At 44.4% G+C, this 23,683-nt stretch overlaps 1 long non-coding RNA gene across 1 annotated transcript; it reads left to right on the forward strand.

The window, feature by feature from the left end:
- The first annotated feature begins 13,143 nt into the window (after nucleotides 1-13,143).
- On the forward strand, nucleotides 13,144-23,434 carry LOC307218917. The gene is made up of 5 exons (XR_013840130.1): nucleotides 13,144-13,444; nucleotides 14,965-15,143; nucleotides 21,801-22,658; nucleotides 22,905-23,107; nucleotides 23,325-23,434. It is a non-coding gene; the product is annotated as an uncharacterized lncRNA (long non-coding RNA).
- The last annotated feature ends 249 nt before the right edge of the window (nucleotides 23,435-23,683 follow it).

The following is a 23,683-nucleotide window of genomic DNA, read 5'->3' on the forward strand; positions in this document are numbered from 1 at the left end:
GTCCTGTGTGAGTGCCTGGAGGCGGTTGGAGGATGGATGGCGGCTAATGGATTGAGGTTGAATCCTGACAAGACAGAAGTACTGTTTTTGGGGGACAGGGGGCGGGCAGGTGTGGAGGACTCCCTGGTCCTGAATAGGGTAACTGTGCCCCTGAAGGACCAGGTGCGCAGCCTGGGAGTCATTTTGGACTCACAGCTGTCCATGGAGGCGCAGGTCAATTCTGTATCCAGGGCAGCTGTCTACCAACTCCACCTGGTACGCAGGCTGAGACCCTACCTGCCTGCGGACTGTCTCGCCAGAGTGGTGCATGCTCTGGTTATCTCCCGCTTGGACTACTGCAATGCGCTCTACGTGGGGCTACCTTTGAAGGTGACTCGGAAACTACAACTAATCCAGAATGCGGCAGCTAGACTGGTGACTGGGGGCGGCCGCCGAGACCACATAACACCGGTCTTGAAAGACCTACATTGGCTCCCAGTACGTTTCCAAGCACAATTCAAAGTGCTGGTGTTGACCTTTAAAGCCCTAAACGGCCTCGGCCCAGTATACCTGAAGGAGCGTCTCCACCCCCATCGTTCTGCCCGGACGCTGAGGTCCAGCGCCGAGGGCCTTCTGGCGGTTCCTTCATTGCGAGAAGCAAACCTACAGGGAACCAGGCAGAGGGCCTTCTCGGTAGTGGCGCCCGCCCTGTGGAATGCCCTTCCAGCAGATGTCAAAGCAATAAATAACTACCTGACATTCAGAAGACATCTTAAGGCAGCCCTGTTCAGGGAAGTTTTTAATCTGTGATATTTTAGTGTATTTTTGGTTTTTATGGAAGCCGCCCAGAGTGGCTGGGGAGACCCAGCCAGATGGGCGGGGTACAAATAATAAATTATTATTATTATTATTATTATTCGGCGATCAGCTTTCTTTATGGTCCAGCTCTCACTTCCATACATCACTACTGGGAAAACCATAGCTTTTACTATACGGACCTTTGTTGGCAAGGTGATGCGTTTTTGCGCATCTTCCTTGAAATTATGAATCGCTTCAGAGAGGGATCCATTTTGGGCGTTACTGTGAAGAACGCCATGGACACTGATAGTCCTATATAAATAACGGGGGACACCACCAGATAATCTCAGATAAGAGTACAACTTTTCTATAGTTATGGTTGACATGAAAACCTAATTCCCAGACAAGAACTCTTTCCTGTTTATATAAATTTACACCACACGCACATACCTATTCTATCGCCTTTCTCTTCCCTTACTTCCCGTCCCCCACAGCAGAATACGCTACCCTTAATTTTGGAAAGGGTAACAAGCCAGATATTTCTTTCTCTCTTGTAAAGTGATCCAGCAAAGTTTATACCAAAGCATACAAAAACAAAACAAAACACAGTGCTCCCCAAATCCTTGTCATATGGAGCCATTTCCTGCAGCCTCTACTGAAACTATGGAACGTCTCTCTGAAATATTTGGCCTATAGCCCTGCTCTCAAATAGAACACAGGAACTTGCCTACCTCCTACAAGTCTCTCTGGAATTGGCTGGCTTTGCTATTTAAAATAAAAATAAAAATTCCACTTTAAAAAAATGATTTAAACCTGCTCACCGGTGCAGTGTTAAATAACCGACATTAAAATGTTCCTCACTACCTTTAAAAAAAGAAGAAGAAGTTTGGAGCTTATATTACAAACTTCTTGAAAAGGGGGCTTTTCAAAGTATGTATTTTCCATCAAGCCTCAGTGTTAGCTTTGAAGTTCTGTGAGGCTATAAGTTAGCACTTTATGCCCCAGTGTAATTTTCCAAAAAGGACACATTGGGTGGAGAAATAAAACTGTATTACCAACACAGGACCCCTTCTACTATATGCACACTTAACTTTAATGAAGAGGCGCTAAAACCAGAACTGCGTCCCTCTGAATATTTTCTGCACTGACTCTGTAATCTTTTTAGACTACTTCTCAACTAGGATACTTATGGATCAATGAAGACTAAGAAACAGATCTAGTTTTTTTTTTATTCAGTATAGTGGTACCTCAGGTTACATACGCTTCAGGTTACAGACTCCGCTAACCCAGAAATAGTACCTTGGGTTAAGAACTTTGCTTCAGGATGAGAACAGAAATCGTGCTCTGGCGGCGCAGCAGCAGCAGGAGGCCCCATTAGATAAAGTGTTGCTTCAGGTTAAGAACGGACCTCAAGAACAAATTAAGTACTTAATCTGAGGTACCACTGTATTGAGGTTCAAGATGTTTTGCTTCCCACCCCCTGGTGACAAAATTTAAACCAGACCAGTAAATATCCACTTGCCTGGCCACCTTTAGTATGTAAGAATTCTCCCTAGGGCTCAAGGCCAGCCCAATACATTTTTCTACCTGAGATGCAACAGCAAATGGCACCCACGCATGCGCACACATCAAAATCAAGCCCCAAAGCCTGACCAAGTTATTTTAACTTCTGAGGCAGAAAAATCCAACAAGCATCTCTCCTTGGGAATCAATAATGTAACAATTTGTTGTCCTTTCAGGATACCCCAAATCAGGCAAAGTGGGTTCTCCTTCATGGAGAGCACGTGTTGCGGTGGGAGCAACCATGACATCCCCTGTTGCTGGGCGGGTTAGTTTAGATGGCACGGATTTGACGGGGCACCTCCAATGTTGCTGGGGGAAATTGATTGTTGCAAATTTTATTTGATTGATGGGGGTGCAGCGTTGAGCTTCTTCTTTTCGCTGCGCACATCAGATTACCCGCCCACCCTTCCTTTATTTAGGGTTCGTTTGCGCTGACCTAGCTATGCCTGTCATGGGGTCGTCTGTTTTGGAGCAGGGGCCTGGTAGGAATTTTACCATTTGGCTGATTTGCTGGTGCCATTTGGGTTTTGCCTACGGTGTAGCAAATCGTCACAACTTGTAAGGCTTAAGACTTTCTGGGAAATGATCTAACAATGAAATGAAAAAGGTATTTAAATACACTTTTCTGAAGAAACCAGAGCCCTTTCTCCTGGGCATGGTCGGCCAATTAGTGCCAAAGAAGGACAGAACTTTCTTTATGTATGCTACAACAGCAGCAAGAATACTTATTGCAAAGTACTGGAAGACACAAGATCTACCCACCCGGGCAGAATGGCAGATGAAGGTGATGGACTTCATGGAACTGGCAGAAATGACTGGCAGAATCCGAGACCAGGGAGAAGAGTCGGTGGAAGAAGATTGGAAGAAATTTAAAGTTTATTTACAGAAACATTGTAAAATTAAGGAATGTTAGAAGGAGGCTGGAATGAAGTTATGTGGCTTTAGCAGAAATATTATAAAGGATTAAGTAAAAATAGATTGTTAATGGATGAAAGGAGGAAAGGTAAAGTTACATTATATTAAGATAAATTATAGGATAAAAATTGGGAAAGATGGAAAGGATTTGCTGAAATAGCTAACCGAACTAGAATACAAAAAAGGGAGGTGCAAGGAGGTCAAGGAAACAAGCAAATGAAAGATAAGTTATGGGAAGGTTCGTTGTGTTTTTTAATTGTTTCTATTTTTCTGTTTTTTATATTAAAAAAAATCTTTTCCTATTCTCTTCTTTCATCATTGTGATGTGTTGTTAAGTTTTTGTTTAACCTGGAGTTATCTCTTTTTCTTTCTGTAACATTTAAAACTTTAATAAATATTATTTTTTTAAAAAAACAACTTGTAAGGTTGCGGTTAGGCACTGGTTAATTTTTGGTTGGTGGAGGGGATGTGGTTGGCTGTGCCTGCCCCTCCAATGCTGCTGCCGCAAGGGTATTCCAGTAAAGGAATCAAGGGGCTCGCCATGCTTTTGTCCGAAACCCTGGCAAGGGGCTAGGCCATGCAAGAGCCCCTGGGAGCATTTGGGGAGAGGTGAGAGCCTGATGCCCAGCTCTATGCTCTCCCCAAAATTGCTTACCTTTTCAGACTTCCACACAGGTGTGGTTGTCAGTTCTGTTCCTAACTCCAAGTGGGGACAGATAGTCACTAACCAATGCCTAAGCAACCACTCACGTACTGTTATTCAATAAAGTTGTGGCCAACATTATGCCAAAAACCAAAAACATTATGCCAAAAACATTATTCAGGGGTGTCTTGGGGGTCCTCAACACGCAACTCCCTTGCTCTGCGCAATAGCAGGAGTGGCCCTGACAGGGGGAAACTTTTTGTAATTTGAACTAAAAGAGTTAGCTCTTCCCATTACCACTACCATTACTGCACTCGTTGACTTAGAATCATAGAATCATAGAGTTGGAAGAGACCACAAGGGCCATCGAGTCCAACCCCCTGCCAAGCAGGAAACACCATCAGAGCACTCCTGACATATGGTTGTCAAGCCTCTGCTTAAAGACCTCCAAAGAAGGAGACTCCACCACACTCCTTGGCAGCAAATTCCACTGTCGAACAGCTCTTACTGTCAGGAAGTTCTTCCTAATGTTTAGGTGGAATCTTCTTTCTTGTAGTTTGGATCCATTGCTCCGTGTCCGCTTCTCTGGAGCAGCAGAAAACAACCTTTCTCCCTCCTCTATGTGACATCCTTTTATATATTTGAACATGGCTATCATATCATGGGACTTTCTCTATTACTGTTCTTTTGGTGTATAAGTTTTTGGTCTCACTCATCCTTGCTCCATCAGTTATAAGATTGGAGCAGGGAACTTCATCTCCAGGATGTTGAAGAACTCATTTCAACAGGAAAGACTCATTCCTGTCCACTGCAGTCCCCTCTGACAAGAAGGACACTTCACAATACAGTGGTACCTTGGGTTACATACACTTCAGGTTACATACGCTTCAGGTTACAGACTCCGCTAACCCAGAAATAGTGCTTCAGGTTAAGAACTTTGCTTCAGGATGAGAACACCAATCGTGCTCCAGTGGTGCAGCAGCAGTGGGAGGCCCCATTAGATAAAGTGGTGCTTCAGGTTAAGAACAGTTTCAGGTTAAGTACAGACCTCCGGAACAAATTAAGTACTTAATCTGAGGTACCACTGTACGTCCAACCTAACAATTCATAAATACACAAAAGGGTGCTTTAGTAAAGGTATATTTTGAGTTTGTTTTCTGATCAGTTAGTCCTTTCAGTTGGTCAAAAAAAATCATTTTGACCTTTAAACAATCTGACGGTCAAACCAAAATGGCGGTGCTACATAATATAAGCACAGCAAGGGGCTGGGAAATGTTACTGCAAATTACCGCTCTGCTTTTTGAGACTCAAGGAGATCAAGCACATACAACCCTTACTAGCACACGGATGTGACAGGCGATTGCATTAATCCTGATAGCCAAACTTCAATGTCTTCCTGTACAGATATTTCACACAAATCAATGGCATTAATTTTACAGTGCAAAGCTATTGTAGCTTCAACAAAGCACACCTGCACAATTTAAATCCCACTGCACCCAAAGCAGCCTGCCGAAAATACATCAGGAATCTCAAACTGCAGCATCCTGGGTGATTTAAGCTTTCTAGAGTCTTTATCATCTTGGTTGCCCTCCTCTGCGCACATTCATCTCTCACACAGTTTTCTTAAATAGTAGCATAATACTGACAGGTGTGAATTGTACTTAGTGTTGCAAACTTTCCTCACAGGGTAGTTGGTCCATCGCCTTGATGATTTTGGTTCGTCTTTTCTGAACTTTTTCCAAATCTACAATATCCTTTTGGAGGTGAGGTGAGCATAATTCGACAAAGCATTCCAAATGCAAGAGTTAAAACAAAAAGAGATTATGAAGAGCTCCAGAACGATCTCTCCACGCTTCACCTGAACAACAGATTCAAGCTTCTTGCCTTCTTTTCTACTAATTACAACCTTGGTGCACCTTGGCTGAAATATACTCGGAGTCGAGAACGGATTTTATGCTCTTTATCCAGCTCATAGTGGTGAGGAGGAATGGAAGTTCCCCCAGAATGTCTGCTTTATATACATTATTTACACAATGGGCCCCACGTGATTGGCTAATTCTGAGATTCTCCTGTAGGCCAATCATGTTGCGGATTCACTTCCACCTGGAGCTGGATTGGGTGGCTCCTGTGGACCAATCAGACTACTGCATTCTGAATCCTATTGTTCTAGGACCAGACTGCTGCATTTTGGATCCGATTCAACTCAGTACATAACAATGGCTATACTTGTAATTTCATTCTGCTGTTGCCAAGTTGTACTTGCTGTCTTTTATGTAATTTCATTGCCTACATCCGCTTTGCAGGATATAAATATTGTTTGAGCGTATGTATTTTATACACTTATATTGAGATATGACACCAACGTTGGATTGCTGAAACACAGTAAGTTGTGCAACCAGCATGTGCAAGTTTTCTTGATTTGTATAACAGATAACCTGCTTTCTTCTCCAGAGTCCTCTGCTCTGTCTCACAACCAAAACAAAATATAAAATCACAGAAGAAAAGTGTGTTGCTGAGGGCAAGGGGAACTTCCCCTCCACAGATTACATTTCTGAAAGAGGAATAACAATTTATTTCAGTCCAACATTGCCGTTTTAAATGTATTGATTTTAAATAAATTAACTTTCAAGTAAACTTGCATAGGTAAAAAATAAATAAATCATGTGCTTCAAGAAATCACTTGGATCAAGCAATGGAAGTTTGCCCTCTCTTACACCCTGGGCTTTACCACACTTCTTAAATGAATTCTTGCCATCCTGTATGCAGGCTTGGCGCAAGACATTTTGGCACCTGGGGTGAGCCACAAAATGACACCTTCTCTTCCCCCCAGGGAAGAAGGGGTGAGTGAAGATCTCCATCGGTAACAAGGGGGGAGGGAAAAGAAAGATTTAAATCAGCAACAAAGCAGAGGCGAAGTCGTACGTTGGGAACAAGGGGGAAGCGCAACAGCAGCAACAGCAGACGACCCATTCCTTGGAGGTTGGATCTGCCATTCTGTGATTTTGCCGCCTGAGGCAGTTGCCTCACATTGCCTCTTGCATGGGCCAGCCCTGCCTGTAAGCCTGGAATCCCTCACAGCGCCGATTTAGGGGCACAGAGGACATCAAGGGGAGGAGAGAAGGGAAAGCTGCTGTTCTATCAGGACCATAGCTGTCAACTTACAGATTTGAAAATAAGGGACCAGCAGCCTTGAAAATAAGGGACCAGCAGCCAAAATAAGGGACCTGCAGCCTCACCTGTTCCGGGCACTCCAGTCTTCCTGTCCTCCTGCAGCCTGGTCAAATTCATGCTGGTAGCTTTGAGAAGACTGTCCCACCAACTTTGTAACCAGAGGTTCAACTGAATAGAATCTGAATCACATGCACCACAAGGCCTATGCAGCCTCAACTTAAGATGGCTCCCCGGCTTGGCTTTGAACTGCAAAGTTTGCAGCAGCACGTGCAACAAAATGGCATCCAGCATTCAAAAAACCCCTCAGCTTGCATTAACTAGCCACACACAAGGCATGCAAGCTCCACCCCCCCCCCAGTCGTTCTTAGACTTCTTATTGGGTGAGCAACACAGCCAAGCAACACAGTTGGAGCCTCCCTCCTGCCTGCCTGGCAGGGAGGGAGGGAGAGGAGCTGCTTCCTTTGAAATTTAAGGGACATCATTTAAGATACATTTAAGGGACATCCATCAATAAAGGACAGCAGCGGGATATGGCGCTGGAATAAGGGACTGTCCCTTCAAATAAGGGACACTTGACAGCTATGATCAGGACGCATTGCCCTGGCTCCAAGTCCTGCTGGTCCAGAATCTAGGTCGAAATATCCAGAGGGCATCACCTACTTTTTCCTTTCAATTCTTCCTCAAAATCTACTCTCTCTTTTTTTGTAAAACCTATGGGTTAGCTCAAATAAAATTTAACGTTTCTTGGCACTGAATTTTGGTTGTAGAAGCCAGGGGGCCTTGCTTATATTCTGCCATGAATTCTCATGGATATGTTTTTGTTCCCGATCTGACATTTCCTTTTTGCGGGTGGAGCAAGAATAAATGCGTCCAGTATTCGCTTGTGATTTCAATCGCGTACAGTCCATTGTACAGTATCCTTTTGGAAGCAAAACATTTTCCCCAAGCACACCGTCACATTTGACACCCGCTGTCAGAGCTGCCTCTAGGTCCCAGCTCACAGAGGACCAACGCTAGGCTGTCGTAATGTACAAAAGTCTTTATTGAAGTTCAATTTCCATTTCAAAGCCGCAGCGCGCAGCCCTACATCTTAAACCCTAGATCGGCGAAGTCCCGTCTGAATCTCCTCCCCTCTTACACCAGTTTAAGATCCTAGCCCTGCTCCACCTTTTCCGCTGCTCTCTTCTCCTCTGGGTCCTCCTGCCCGCTGGGGCATTCCCCTTTCTGGACTCCTCAGACGCTGAGTCGCTTAGCTCCTCCCCCTCCCTCCAGCGGGCTTTAGGACCCGGTTCCCAATCCTCATTCTCTGCTGTCCCACGCTCCTGTACATTTGAACTTGCCTCTCACGCCAACCCAGTGACCTTCCTCCTGACCGTTACACTACTTCTGTCACTGCTTCCCTCTTCCGGGATACTGGCCAGATCTGACCTCCCCTCCGTTGTCTGACTCTCCGATGGAGGTGTGGTCAGCCCTGACTCCTCTCCTCTCCCTGCTGGGGGAGACGCTACTCCCGATACCTGTGACTCTTCCCCCCCACAATGCTCTGGTGGGGAAGCTGGTCCTGATTTCCAACTGCTGCTCTGGGAGTCCCCGCTGGCCCCTTGCTTCTGGGGTGTCCCCCTTGGGACCCCCCTTGCCCTGGCCACCGGCGCCCCCTTCTGTGAATCTTCCGATTCGCTGGAGAGGCTCATGGAATCTCTCAGGCCACTGTCATCTTCTCCTACGCTGCCCTCAGATTCTTCCCCTTCGCTCTCCATCTCCCCTCTTCCCTGTGCTTCTGCTCCTGAACCCCTGACACCCGCTAACTTAAAACTCCCCCCACATTTAGAATGGATTGCTCGCCCCACCCCTTCTCCAGGTGTAGCAGTCTGCCCAGGCAAAACTCAGACAGTAACTCTGCCACTATTGCTCAATGTAGGAAAAAGGCAGAGTAATCCAAATAGAGAAGTGAGAGCTGGACCATAAAGAAGGCTGATCACCGAAGAATTGATGCTTTTGAATTATGGTGTTGGAGGAGACTCTTGAGAGTCCCATGGACTGCAAGAAGATCAAACCTCTCCATTCTGAAGGAACTCAGCCCTGAGTGCTCACTGGAAGGACAGATCCTGAAGATGAGGCTCCAATACTTTGGCCACCTCATGAGAAGAGAAGACTCCCTGGAAAAGACCCTGATGTTGGGAAAGATGGAGGCCACAATGAGAAGGGGACGACAGAGGACGAGATGATGGGACAGCGTTCTCGAAGCTACAAACATGAGTTTGACCAAACTGCGGGAGGCAATGGAAGACAGGAGTGCCTGGTGTGCTCTGGTCCATGGGGTCACGAAGAGTCGGACACGACTAAACGACTAAACAACAACGACAACAACAATCCCAAATAGGCTACACAGAAATATAAAGGCAGGTGCTATGTACTAAGTTTGGATCCTAGAACAATAGGCAAGGAGGATCCTAGAATGCAACAACTGATTGGCTTGCAGGAAAAGACCGATCAGGCTCCAGGAAGAAGTTAATCAGCCTATTAGGCTGGTAGGATCATAGAATGCAACAACTGATTGGCCTGCAGGAAAAGACCAATTGGGCTCCAGGAGGGAAGCAGAATCAGCCAATCAGACGGGACTCATTGTGTAAATAACGTAAATAAAAGCCTGAGGTTTGGGGGGCAATTCAATCACTCTTTTACAAGCTGCAATAAAGAGCATGAAATCACTACAGAACTCCGAGTATTTTTCAGCAGGTAACTCTGGAATAATCTCCCAGAAACACCATTTCAGACATCCCAACAAAGAGCCCTTTTGTAACACACTCATGTGTTAGTATTATAGACTTTTTTCTGCCGAAGAATTGTTATTTAGTGATGCAAACTCCCCAAGAAGAAACCTGTGGCACTTAAATAAAATAACAAACTGATCACAACCTGAGTTTTCTATAGGCATGTGTGACCATGGGGAATTATACAATGAAGCTTTTGTAAACTGAAAGAGAGTAGTTCTTGTTTCTTGCATTTCAGGCTTTAAAGGGGTCACAAATGAGAAATCAAAGTATGACACAGACAGACAGGGTTGTTTTAGTGACCTAGTAACATTTGTGGAGTTGCAAGTCTGCATATACAGTGGTATCTCAGGTTAAGAACTTAATTCGTTCCGGAGGTCCGTTCTTAACCTGAAACTGTTCTTAACCTGATGTACCATTTTAGCTAATGGGGCCTCCTGCTGCCGCCACACGATTTCTGTTCTCATCCTGAAGCAAAGTTCTTAAGCTGAGGTAATATTTCTGGGTTAGCAGAGTCTGTAACCTGAAGCGTCTGTAATCCGAGGTTCAATTATTAGTGCAGGGAAATGCTAAGCAATTTCAGAACTGCAAGTGAAGAACCGGTTCCTTCTATGCAGTGCTTTTTTCTGGGGGGTACGCAGGGGTACGCATACCCCTAAACATTTTGTGAATCTTTGTACTTTTTTCCATTTACTGTTTTTATTTTTCCCTATTTGAACTATAAAATGGTGGTTTTCTTGAGTCAAAATGAGAGTACCCCTAAACACTTTTCTTTTTAGGGAATAAAAGCACTGCGTCTATGTCACTATCATTTTGATGGGGTTTTTTCATTAGCTTTACAAAAGATTAAATGTGTAGTTTGTTGCAGAGGAGCTTGTGGATGAAAGGAGGGCACCTTTTTCTGTATGACACTTCCTCATGCTCTTTAAGAGTCCTACTTCAAAGCGCCTCTTCCAAGAGAAGTTCTATTTGTGACAGCTGATGAAGTTGGGTGCAATAAAAAAATTAAGGTCTTATATATATAATAAATGTTCATAAATGTACCAAGCAAACACGTACGTAAATATATAAACCACATTTCTGAAGCAGCACAGGAAAACAGCCCTGAAACCATTTTGACTCCCAAACTGACCAAATGATTTCTTTGCAAGGTCATGGAAAATAGAAAGGCCTCCCCATTGTCTTTTCATTCACAAATCCTGTCTTAAGGGTATGTCTGTGTATGAATAGGGTGAGCCTGTGACCTGGCTCAGGGACTAAGTATTTTTCATTACAGAAGACTGGCCAGGCTCCTCAGGGTATCCAATCAAGTCACTATTAACAGGTCTGCCAGATAGGAGACAAACAATGCACTCAGATTTCTGCTGTAGACCGCCCTTTCTGCGATGTAGGTATGATGTGTCTGGGGTGTGGTCTTGAGCTACACGCCTTTCTGATGTATGTATGATGTTTCTGGGGGTGGTCTTGGACTCCAGGGCGGGCAATTTAAAATGTCTATATAAGGGCGGGCACACCTTTGTTTGGGGTCCTTCTCCTGTGTGTCAAGGGGGCACCCTGTTGCAACAATTCAATAAAGGTCAGGCTTACTAGCTGCTATGCTACTCAATATTCTCTGGTTGGCCTCTGTTATTTTCTCCGACCGACGGAGAACCTACAAAGGACTCTATAAGGGCTCTTGTGTTCCCCATAAGGGAATAAGGGCAGATTTTTGTTGATTACAGTGCTTTTCTCCAGTCACAGCAACTTCCTTGTGAGATAAATGCCCACAAGAAGCTCTGCCACCTTTCAGGAAACAGTGAAGGCCTGCTCATTTTAGAAGATGTTTGATCGATCAGGGTTAGTGCAATTAGTTAGTGTGCTGATCTTAGTGATGCCCTAATGTTTGACTATGGGACAAGGGTTTGCCGATCAGAAGGTCGGAGGTTCGAATCCCCGCAATGGGGTGTGCTCCCGTTGCTCAGTCTCTGCTCCTGCCACCCTAGGAGTTCGAAAGCACACCAGCGCAAGTAGATAAATAGGTATTGCTCCGGTGGGAAGGTAAACGGCGTTTCCGTGCGCTGCTCTGGTTCGCCAGAAGCGGCTTAGTCATGCTGGTCACATGACCCGGAAAAACTGTCTGCGGACAAACATCAGCTCCTTCGGCCAGTAAAGCGAGATGAGCGCCGCAACCCCAGAGTCGTTTGCGACTAGACTTAACGGTCAGGGGTCCCTTTACCTTTTTAACGTCTGACTGTTTCAAACGGTTTAAGTGACAGTTGAACCAAATTGAAATTTGTGAAAATGGTTATAAGCTAAATCGGAGGCCTATTGTTTGTGACTGACAGGTGGAATAAAAATGACTAAGCCTTAAAGCAGTACTGTATATACACCCTCCCTTTAAAAAAAAAAAAAAAGTTAAAGCTTACAGATTACTTGTTTATTGAACATTCAGTTAGAGTTGCTTGCAGAGAGATTAGATTATGTTGGCTATTAAATGCGCAATCACTCTGATTTGTTAGCAGAAAGATTAGCCACTGTTGCACCAATGCTTTGCGGTGCATTTTTCTGTAACTTTATCCCAAAAAGTCAGATCTTTTGGAAAGTGGGTTTGTAGTACAAAACCTCCAAATCAGCTTTGTGAGACCTGAATTTCCTGAATCCCACCTGAAAATAGTGACATTTTGGAAGCGTCCGAAAACTGTAATCCTGTACAAATTTACTTTGATGCAGGATTATTCAGGTAATCCATACTTTGAATACAGAGAGCCTTACTTCTGAGTAAGTGTATGTAAGTTTGGCAGGCATTCACTGCAATCCTAAATAATGAATTACTAGGAAATAAGACCTGCTGAACTCACTGAAACTGATTTCCCAGGGAAAAGGACTAAAACGGCAGTAGAAGAAAATAAATATTCTTTTCCAGAGAAGTCAGCTAGCTAGTCACAGGGTTGTTTAGTCTGTACAACAAAAGAATTGGGTACTCAAATGATGCTTCTGACTGTAACCTGATTACCTCCTTCCATTGACATATAGGGAACAAATAATGACATCCAACCTGGAAGTGTTGTATGTCAGAGGAACTACTCTCCAGGAACTACTCCACAGTTCCAATTTATAAAGATTATAATCCAAGTCAATGAAACCTTCTTGCAATTAGAGGGCAATAAATATATAAAAGTCAGTGCTTTATATGATTCAGCCACATGGTGGAGCAATACACAAAGATTAAAGAAGCCATGATAGCTGGCTCTGAAAAGCTGGGATGGTTTGTGTTTTCAGAGACATGGCCATGAGATGAGGCTAGGAGTTAATGACAGTCATGTTGACACCATGAACTGAAGGATCCTAGTGTTACTCTGAGCCTCGGCCACAAGGAATGTGCAGCAGCAGAAAAATGCTAACGCTGTTCTAGGCTGCACCAACGGAAGTCCAGGGTCCTGATCAAGGGAAGTCACAGTCCTGCTCTCTCCTGCCTTGGTCAGACCACACCTGGAGTCCTGTGTCCAGTTCTGGACACCACCATTTAAGAAGGATGTTGACAAGCTGGAACATGTGCAGAGGAGGGCAACCAAGATGATCAAGGGTCTGGAAACTAAGCCTTATGAGGAACGCTTGAAGGAGCTGGGTACATTTAGCCTGGAAAAGAGGAGACTGAGAGGAGATCTGATAGCCTTCTTCAAATAACTGTCACATGGAAGAGGGAATAAGCTTGTTTTCTCCTGCTCTGGAGGGTAGGACTCGAACCCATGGCTTCAAGTTACAAGAAAAGAGATTCTGACTAAACGTTCGTAAAAACTTTCTGACAATAAGGGCTGTTTGGCAGTGGAACAGACTCCCACAAGAGGCAGTGGACTCTCCTTCCATGGAGGTTTTTAAGCAGAGCTTGGATGGCCATCTGCCATGGATGCTTTTGCTGAGATTGCTCCATTGAAGAGGGTTGGACTAGATGACCCCTGGGTCCCTTCCAACTCTACGATTCTATGAATACGATCTGGATTAATGACAGCCATCCACCAGTTTCATATTCAAAACTGTTTCCCACCCCCTTATTGATTACTATATATACACTAAAGTAGACAAAAAACAACTTACAAAAAGGATCAATAAACGTGTCACCTTTATTATATAAACCTTTATCATAATCACGTCAGATTTTCTTTTGTGAATGAAATAAAATGCTTTCAACCAGTTTTTAATAGCCAAAAATAATTTTGGCTGGTACATTTAAACAAGGCTTAGATCAACTCCCCAGATGTTCAGTGTCCAGGGCTTCAGTGCCTGGCACCCACAAACTCATAACATTTCACTTCCTTGCAACCTAAGGAACGCTGTTTACTGGCAGAACACACTGGGCAGAAACTGAAAGAAACAGGGGGATAAGGAGGTCTAAGGGTGATGTCCTGCTCCTGTCCATCATAATACTGGACAGATTACTACAGGGAGTTGAGAGGGGTTATTTTTAACTTTTTAAAAAAAATTAATGAATTTTATTAGTATTTTCCACACAACAACAATAACACAAAAGATATCAAAAAATAACTATTAAGTGAAAAACAGCAGCCATAGTCAAGGCCAGAAGTGTTTTCCCTTGGTGACCCCTCCATGTTGAAAAGTGTGTGTGCTTGCAAGGTGTTTCCTGTCCTGTCCAGAAATGAACCATGCTGGATGAAGCCAGCTATAGATCTTTTCTAAATAAATTGAATAAAACCACTTAACCCACTGAAATATATATTTGGAAAAAAACATTAAGAGGAGTGATGCCCATTGTTAAGCAAGGTAGCTAAAGTGATGATGTCATGTCCTCCATTGTGACACGTCCCCCTGCTGAGTGACTTGGCTGAGAACTTTGGGAAGAGCAACTATTTGAATTTAGTGAGTGAATTTAGAGAGAGTGTTTTTGTTTGTCGACGTCATGAAAGTTTCATCAAATCGTCTGTAAGTAGGATCTCTTATTCTTTCCACAGTCTGTTTCTTTTGCTATTTCGTAAGGTTTAGACACATAGGGAACCAGGTCGTGGTTAGATTAATTTTTAAATACTGTACTCAGGGCCCTTTAGATGCTTTGAGGGAAATGGCTTGCAGTGCAGGGATAGAGAGTATCAATGAAATAATCCATTTAGTGACCTTCTTCCTTTTCTTCCCTAGATGTTCCGGTCTGCGAAGGTTGAGAGAGCTGCTGGCCTCCTGTTGCCGCTCCATCAAAATCCATCCCCTGGACCGTTTGGAGGAGGATATAGTAATGGTAGAAGGCAGAAAGATCACAGTTCGTACCATCTATGTGAGGCCCAAGGACCAGGGGATGGATGCCACCAGTGATTCCACCAGTGGTGAGTTTTGATCTTTGTTCACGAAGAACAGGGAGGCCAGAGAGAATCTGGCTGGCTGGGCGGGGGGGAGAGGCAGCTCCCTGATTTAAGAAGAGTTTAGGGATTGGATGAGGAAGGGAGAATAATGTGGGCCACTTGGAGATCCTTGCAGTAATAATCAATGAAAATATTAAGAATCTTTTCTGTTCTTTTCTCTTCCAGGCAGCGGCAACAGTGAGGCCAGCAGCTCTCTCAACCAAGATCCAGTTTCCCCCTTCCCCAATTAATTTTTTTTATTCTAATAAAGATTTGTATTGCAAATATGCTAGTCTTCGGCCATTTTTTTTATCCCTGGCGGTTCTTTCCCCCAACCGTATGGGTGCATCTACAGCAGCAAGAATGTTACTTGCCCAAAAATGGAAAGAAGAAGTAATCCCAGTGAAAGAAGAATGGATACAAAAACTTATGGAATATGCAGAAATGGCAAATCTTACCGGAAACATAAGAAATCAAGTTAACTAGATAGCTCCCCTCCCCCAAAGGCCCAGTTCCCCCTTCCCCACAAACCCAAATAGACAAACAAATTTTCTTTTATTCCAATAAAGGTTGTATTACAAACATGCTAGTCCTTGATCATCCTTTTACCCTTGGGGGTGCTTTTTTGCCCAACAGTTGTGGGTGGGCATGGGTAGGAATCTGGGGTCTCACTGCAGGAGTCTACAGTTTGGCTCCTTTCCCTTGTTGTTGCTCCTAGATGTGCATGTGTGAAGAAGACAGGACACAGACTGGAGAGGGCGGGGGAGAAATTCCATCTAGTTTGTGCATTCTAAAGGAAACCCATAGGAACATCCTAGGACAATATTGTGATAGCTCACTCCAATGTCTGTTGAGGGGTGCGAGGTTCTAGGAGCCTGGCACTTAACCAGGCTTTGTGCTTCCTTGGAATGAGGCACAACAGAGACTGCAGTGTCTTTTGGATGTATGGTTTTTTCCACACATATATACATACATACATAATACGTACATACATATATTGGCTCTTGGATGGTGGTGGGCATTACATCTCCCTACAGCAAAGAAGCACTGGGCCCAAGACATCTCCATGCCTCTGTCCCAGCCTTCCTTTGTCCAGCCTGCCAAGGTGCTTCTGACCTTCAGCCCCCATACGGAGGTCTTCTAATTTCCGCCTCCTTGTTCCCATAACACCTTGCCCAAAAACCTGTGTTCAAGGACAACTTTCTTCCCCAGTGTGACATCACACCCACATTGCCCTGGCAACTTGCCCCTCGGTTACCCTTTTGTCTTGTAGATTGTTTTTGTGATGGGTTAGTAGCAGGGCCATCATCTCCCTCTGTCAGAAAAACAATCTCCATCACAAGCACAAGATTCCACCTGTGCAAGTTCCACAATCAAAGTTGCTTCCTACCCCCTTATTGATTACTCTAAACTATAAAGGTAAAGGTAAAGGTACCCCTGCCCGTACGGGCCAGTCTTGACAAACTCTGGGGTTGTGCGCCCATCTCACTTAAGAGGCCAGGGGCCAGCGCTGTCCGGAGACACTTCCGGGTCACGTGGCCAGCGTGACATCGCTGCTCTGGCCAGAGCCAGAGCCAGAGCCGCACACGGAAACGCCGTTTACCTTCCCGCTGGTAAGCGGTCCCTATTTATCTACTTGCACCCGGAGGTGCTTTCGAACTGCTAGGTTGGCAGGCGCTGGGACCGAGCAGCGGGAGCGCACCCCGCCGCAGGGATTCGAACCGCCGACCTTTCGATCGGCAAGCCCTAGGCGCTGAGGCTTTAACCCACAGCGCCAAAGAGGACAAATAATAACTTCAAAATTGGATCAATAAACGTATCACCTGTTGTCTGAATACCTTAATCATAATAATCTCATGTCAGATTTTTTGTGTGTGAATGAAATAAAATTGTTTCAAATAGCTTTTGATGTTGGCATTTGTCTGTCTCTTGAAGAAGTGGAGTGCGCCTCCGGGGGTGACGTCAAAAATCAAACAATTGTGTGGGAAATAAAGCCATGCGTCAATTCGACAGGCTGGGGGAGGTTAAGGAAGCACCCCGCAAGAGGTGATCCTGTCCCCTGATTTAACAGAAGAACAGGAATGGCGAGTTAAAGCTGTTCTTACAGAATACCAGAAAATCTTCTCACATTTTCCTGAGAAGACTAATTCGGCTCTGCTCAAAATTGAGACCGGAGAGGCTAGACCCATAGCGTCGCCTCCATATCGCGTAACAGGTCTTCAAGCTGACATCATCTCCACTGAGATTTGGGAGATGTTGGACCTGGGTTTAATAGTCCCATCAAACAGCCCTTGGGCTTCCCTGGTTATTCTGGTTCCCAAACCAGACCAGACTGTTCGCTTTTGTGTGGGCTGTTGTTGTTTAGTTGTTTAGTCGTGTCCGACTCTTTGTGACCCCATGGACCAGAGCACGCCAGGCACTGCTGTCTTCCACTGCCTCTCGCAGTTTGGTCAAACTCATGCTGGCAGCTTCGAGAACACTACCCAACCATCTTGTCCCCTGTCGTCCCCTTCTCCTTGTGCCCTCCATCTTTCCCAACATCAGGTTCTTTTCCAGGGAGTCTTCTCTTCTCATGAGGTGGCCAAAGTACTGGAGTCTCAGCTTCAGGATCTGTCCTTCCAGTGAGCACTCGGGGCTGATTTCCAAAAGGTTGGATAGGTTTGATCTTCTTGCAGTCCATGGGACTCTCAAGAATCTCCTCCAGCACCATAATTCAAAAGCATCGATTCTTTGGCGATCAGCCTTCTTTATTGTCCAGCTCTCACTTCCATACATCACTACTGGGAAAACCATAGCTTTAACTATACGGACCTTTGTTGTCAAGGTGATGTCTCTGCTTTTTAAGATGCTGTCCAGGTTTGTCATTGCTTTTCTCCCAAGAAGCAGGCGTCTTTTAATTTCGTGGCTGTTGTCATGAAATTTGTGTGGGCTACAGGCGTTTAAACCAAGTGACCGTGCCTGACATCTATCCAATACCGAGGATAGATGAGTTGGTAGAGACAATTGGGGCTGCCCATTTCGTTTCTACTATAGACTTAACCGAAGGAAATTGGCAGGTGGCGATGGATCCTAAAGATCAACCCAAGACCGCTTTAAGAACTTGAGATGGGTTATTTGAGCTTATTGTTTTAGCTTTTGGGTTAAGGAATGCTCCGACCACCTTTCAGAGTTTAATTGATAAGATGCTGGTGGGGTTAAAAGATTTTGCCCTCGCTGATACTGATGATGTAGCCATCTTCAGCCAGACCTGGAAGGAGCATCTACAGCATCGTGTTCCAACGGAAAAAGTCAACTGTCAAAGCTTCTAAATGGCAGTTTGCTTTGAAGCAGGTAAAGTATTTAGGTCACATCCTAGGGGGTGGTAAGATACAACCTGATTGGAGCATAATAAAGGTCATTCAAGAGTGTCCTAGCCCTGTCAGGAGCAAACATGGACCAATGGTACCAAATAGTATGGGAAACAGCCTTACTAGAAAAATTAACCAATAAATTGAAACTGACACTGGGACAAATAGAAGAAGATGCCTTCGCCCTGGTATGGATCTCCTTTATCACATACACAGCCCAACAAGACAACGACAAGAATCCGCCAACAGCATATGAATCAATCTCGCTAACCTGATTCAAAAACAGCCACCCACCCACCCCACTCACACATGAAAACAAAGTTCACCACAGCCAATCACAAACAAGCAACCACACCCTAGGCCAACCCCAACTTCTCTCACCACCAATAATAATAATAATAACAATAACAATAATAATAATAATAATAATAATAATAATAATAATAATAATAATAATAATATTTATACCCCGCCCATCTGGCTGGCCTTCCCCAGCCACTCTGGGCGGCTTCCAAAAAAATATTAAAATACTGTAATACATCAAACATTAAAAGCTTCCCTAAACAGGGCTGCCTTCAGATGTCTTCTAAAAGTCTGGTAGTTGCTGTTCTATTTGACATCTGGTGGGAGGGCGTTCCACAGGATGGGTGCCACTACCGAAAAGGCACACAAGCAAATAGCAAAGAGAACCCGCACAAACAACGCTGACACAAAACCCCACACGTACATCAAGTAGAACAGATACTTTGCCACCCAACCCCAACCCCACCCACCATGGCCCCTTCCACTTCTTCCCCACTTTCCCCCCCTAATGTCACACTAATGTCCCCAACAAATGAAGCTGACCTGTAAAAAATGTAACTTGAAAAAAGAAACATCGCACATACGTTTGTAAACCAAGAAATCTTTAATAAAAACACATTAAGAGAGTGGCCTAGGCCCTCTACAAAAAAACACACCAAATGGCAGCTTTTCTGGGGGTGGTAGGATATTATTGCCAATTTATTCCTGATTTTACCCCCATGCTGCTCCTTTACATGACTGTGTAAAGAAAGACCACACAGATAAGGTAATGTGGACGGCCCAGTGGGAAGCAGAAATTGAGCATTTAAAATCAGCCTTAACAATGGAGCCTATTTTGAGAGCTCCCTCTTTCCTACAACCCTTTACGCTTTTCACGGATGCCTCTGTGATAGGAATTTTATGGTCTTAGATATATGGTAATGTTCATAAGTGTACCAACCAAGCACATACATAGATCAGCACAGGAAGACAGACTTGGAACCATTTTGATTCCCAAGCTGTCCCAAACTGACCAAATGTTTTCTCTGCAAGGTCAAAGGAAAATGGAAAAGCCTCCCCATTGTCTTTTCCTTCACAAATCCTGTCTTAAGGGTATGTCTGTGTTTGAATAGGGTGTGAGCCTGTGACCTGGCCCAGGAACTAAGTATTTATCATTACAAAAGACTGGCCAGGCTCCCCAGGCAATCAAGTCAAGTAACATGACAGACAGGAGATAAACAACAACAGGAGAAAAACAACATTCAAATTTCTGTTTTAAGACGCCTTTTCTGTGATGTAGGTATGATGCATCTGAGGGGTGGTCTTACGTTACACCCCTTCTGTGATGTATGTATGATGTTTCCGGGGGTGGTCTTGATCTACAGGGTGGCAATTTCAAAAGTCTTTATAAGGCCTTGCACAGCATTTTTCTGGGTCCCTCCTCTCTCCTGCGGGTGAGGGGAGCACCCTGTTGCCACAGATCAATAAAGATCAAGCTTACGAGCTGCTTTGCCTCTCAATATTCTCTGGTTGGCTTCTGTTATCTTCTCCTACCAATAGGGAACCTATGTAAGGACTCTATATGGGCTCTTGGATACCCCATAAGGGAAAAGGGCAATTTTGGTTTACAACACTTCCAATATAGGAGTTGGGGCAACTCTTTGCCAGAAAGGGGATAAGAGACAACGGCACCCCGTCCTATACTTAAGTAGGAAACTCTTGGGGAGGAAACAACACCTTTCTGTCATTGAACGGGAATGTTTAGCCATTGCGTGGGCTACTGGCAAGTTAAAGCCATACTTGTGGGGGAGAACATTTACCCTTTTTACTGACCATTCCCCTCTGAAATGGTTAAACCAAGTGAAAGGTGCCAATACCAAACTAATAAGGTGGAGTTTGCAATTGCCAGGCTACAATTTTGACATCTCCCACATCAGAGGGAAGGATAATGTGATTGCAGATGCCGTGTCAGGAAACATTTAGATAAGTACAGGGGCAATCATGCTGTGTATAAGCTTGTTTGATGAGATGATTTGTAATTGTTTGAAATGCAATTAGTTAAAATGCAAACTTAAAAATGGTTATAATGTATTTGGATCCTATATTTTTTTAAAGCGCAACGCCTATTTATGGATGTAAAAGAATATAGAGTTAAGTGTTATGCTATATAGTTATGTTTAGAACTTTATAGTAATTTTGGGGCGATCACACACAGGGTCCACCGACGTTTGACGGTCTATTGACCCTGTGCCGCCACTGCGATTGCTTTTTCTGCTGCCACCACCCCGTATCTCACGGGGACACACGGAGTCCAGTCAGTTGTCAACATAAATAATCAAGTTTATTTTTAAATGCAGGAACAAGCTTATGGTTACAGTTAATTTTACTTGGCAGTTTCTTATTCTTAGTTCCTAACAACTCCAAACTGATTATTCCAACTATCTATCTGACTGCACCTAACAATTCCTCTCACTCTCTCACAATACAACTCTACCAATCCACACCTAAACCTCCCTCTTCCTTCAACTCCCAAACTTCAACCTCAACTCTCAAACCTCAACTCTAACTTTCAACTGACTTTCAAAACCTCCCATTCTAACTTTTAACCTCCCATTCTAACCTCCCATTCTAACCTCCCATTCTAACCTTGCATTCTCGCTGGCCAATCACATCACACCTATTTTAACCCTTTCCTTATGACCCATCCTAGGAAGCAAACGCCACAGTAGTGTTTATAGCTTAATAGTATTATAAAGTATATAAGGTATTGTGTATACGATACACGTATATTTGCATATTGAAGCAAGAACCCCGAAATACTTTTTACAATTCCTGCCCATTGCTGCATCGAGGCTGGTATATGCAACCTCGCCTACGCAATGATTTTCAGGGGTGGGAAATGTGACAGAAAAGTTTGTTTAACTGAGCAGGTTGAGTCACCGAGTGCTTTTTCCCCTGCCAGAAAACCGTTAACTGGCAACAATTCCTGACAGGGTTCCAAGGGAGGCAGTTGGAGTGAGAGTCGGTGTTAGAGACCCATGGGGTCTGTGAGGGAGAAATCGGAGGATGGAGTGATGGTCATGAAGGATAAGAAGGAAGCATTAGTGAAGATGAGATCACTATATGTTCAACCAAGCGACATGGGGATGGAGGCCACCACTGCTGATATGGATGGTGTCTGTGGATCTTTCTGACATGTCCCCCTGTTTATGGATAGTTCAAAGAAAAGAGGTTGTTTGTGTGAATTGTGTTTTCCGAAAAATGAAAATCTCTTCTTCTTGCCTGTAAGTATATCTCTTCTTCTTTCCGCAGTCTGCTTCTTTTGCTATCCCTTAAGATTTAGAAGGGACGCGGGTGGCGCTGTGGGTTAAACCACAGAGCCTAGGGCTTGCCGATCAGAAGGTCAGTGGTTCGAATCCCCGCGACGAAATGCCCCCTTAGCTGCTTTGAGGGAAATGGCTTGCCTTCCCCCCTACGGTCATCATCACAAGAAAGGCATCTCCCAGTTTTGGAGGGTCCTTTGACAAGATGCCCTCCTCAGTGGGTTAAACAGCTTGCTGTGTTCTCCAATAGAGGTTTCTGGAAGTAGGCTTAGCTGCCCGATGCCCCAAATTTAGCACAGAGATATAGAGTATCAAGAAAGTATCTAGAACCCATTTCCTTATCAGTTTCCCTTTTCTTCCGTAGATTACAAAGTCTCCAAAGGCTCCATGGGCTCCATGGGTCTCCTGCTGTCTCATGCTGAAGATACACCCCCTGGTCTGTGAGGAGGATGAATGGAAGTCTATGTGATGAAAGGTGGAATTGATGAAAATCTTTGTCAGACCATGCGACCAGGGGGTGGATGCCACTGATGACAACATGGATGGTGAGTGCTGATCTTTGTTCATCAGGAACAGGAAGGCCAGAGAGAATCTGGGTCACTGAGGGGGGGCGGGAGGGGAGACAGCTTCCTGATTCAAGAAGAGTTCAGGGATGGGATGAGGACTTTGGGAAGAGCAAGTATTTGCTCTCCAATAGAGGTTTCTGAAACCAGGTTTAGCTGTTAGATAGAGAGAGTATCAAGAAAGAATCTAGAACCCATTTTCTGATTATTTTCCCTCTTCTTCCCTAGGTTTCAAAGTCTCAGAAGGCTCCATGAGCTGATGGTCTCCTGCTGCCGTGTCACTAAGATCCATCCCCTGGTCTGTGAGTAGGATGAATGGGATGAAGAGGTGAACGTAATAAAAGATGGGAAGGTGGAGAAAGTGAAAATAAGAAGAATATTTGTCAGACCATGAGATCAGGGGTTGGATGCCACCGATACCAACATGGATGGTGAGTGCTGATCTTTGTTCATCAGGAACAGGGAGGCCGGAGAGAATCTGGATTGCTGGGGGGCGGGGAGGCAGCTCCCTGGTTCAAGAAGAATTCAGGGATGGGATGAGGAAGGGAGAATAGTGTAAAACACCTGGAGAGCCTTTCAGAAAGATGGGTTATCAACATAATAATAAATGGAAATATTAATAATCGTTTCTCTTCTTTTCTCTTCCAGGCAGCGACAGCAGTGAGGCCAGAAGCTCCGATACAGCTCTCTCCCCCCCCCCATCCCGCCCAGTTCCCCTTCCCCTGAAATCCATATAGAAAAATAAATTAATAAATATATATTTTTTACTGTTATTCTAATAAAGTTCATTTTCAAACATGATGGTCTTCGATCATGATTTAATCCTTGGGGGTACTTTTTTCCAACAGTTGTGAGCATGAGCCGGAGTCTACAGTCTACATCCATTGTGGATGCTATTAGATGGATGTTTTCGCTGAAAGACCCTTGGGGTCTTTTCCAACTCTACAATTCTGTGATTCCATGCTGCTATTTGGGCACCTTATGTAGGATTAGGAATCGTGGTGCCT

The sequence above is a fragment of the Podarcis cretensis genome, assembly GCF_951804945.1.
Source record: "Podarcis cretensis genome assembly, chromosome: 6".
Classification (NCBI taxonomy): Eukaryota; Metazoa; Chordata; class Lepidosauria; order Squamata; family Lacertidae; genus Podarcis; species Podarcis cretensis.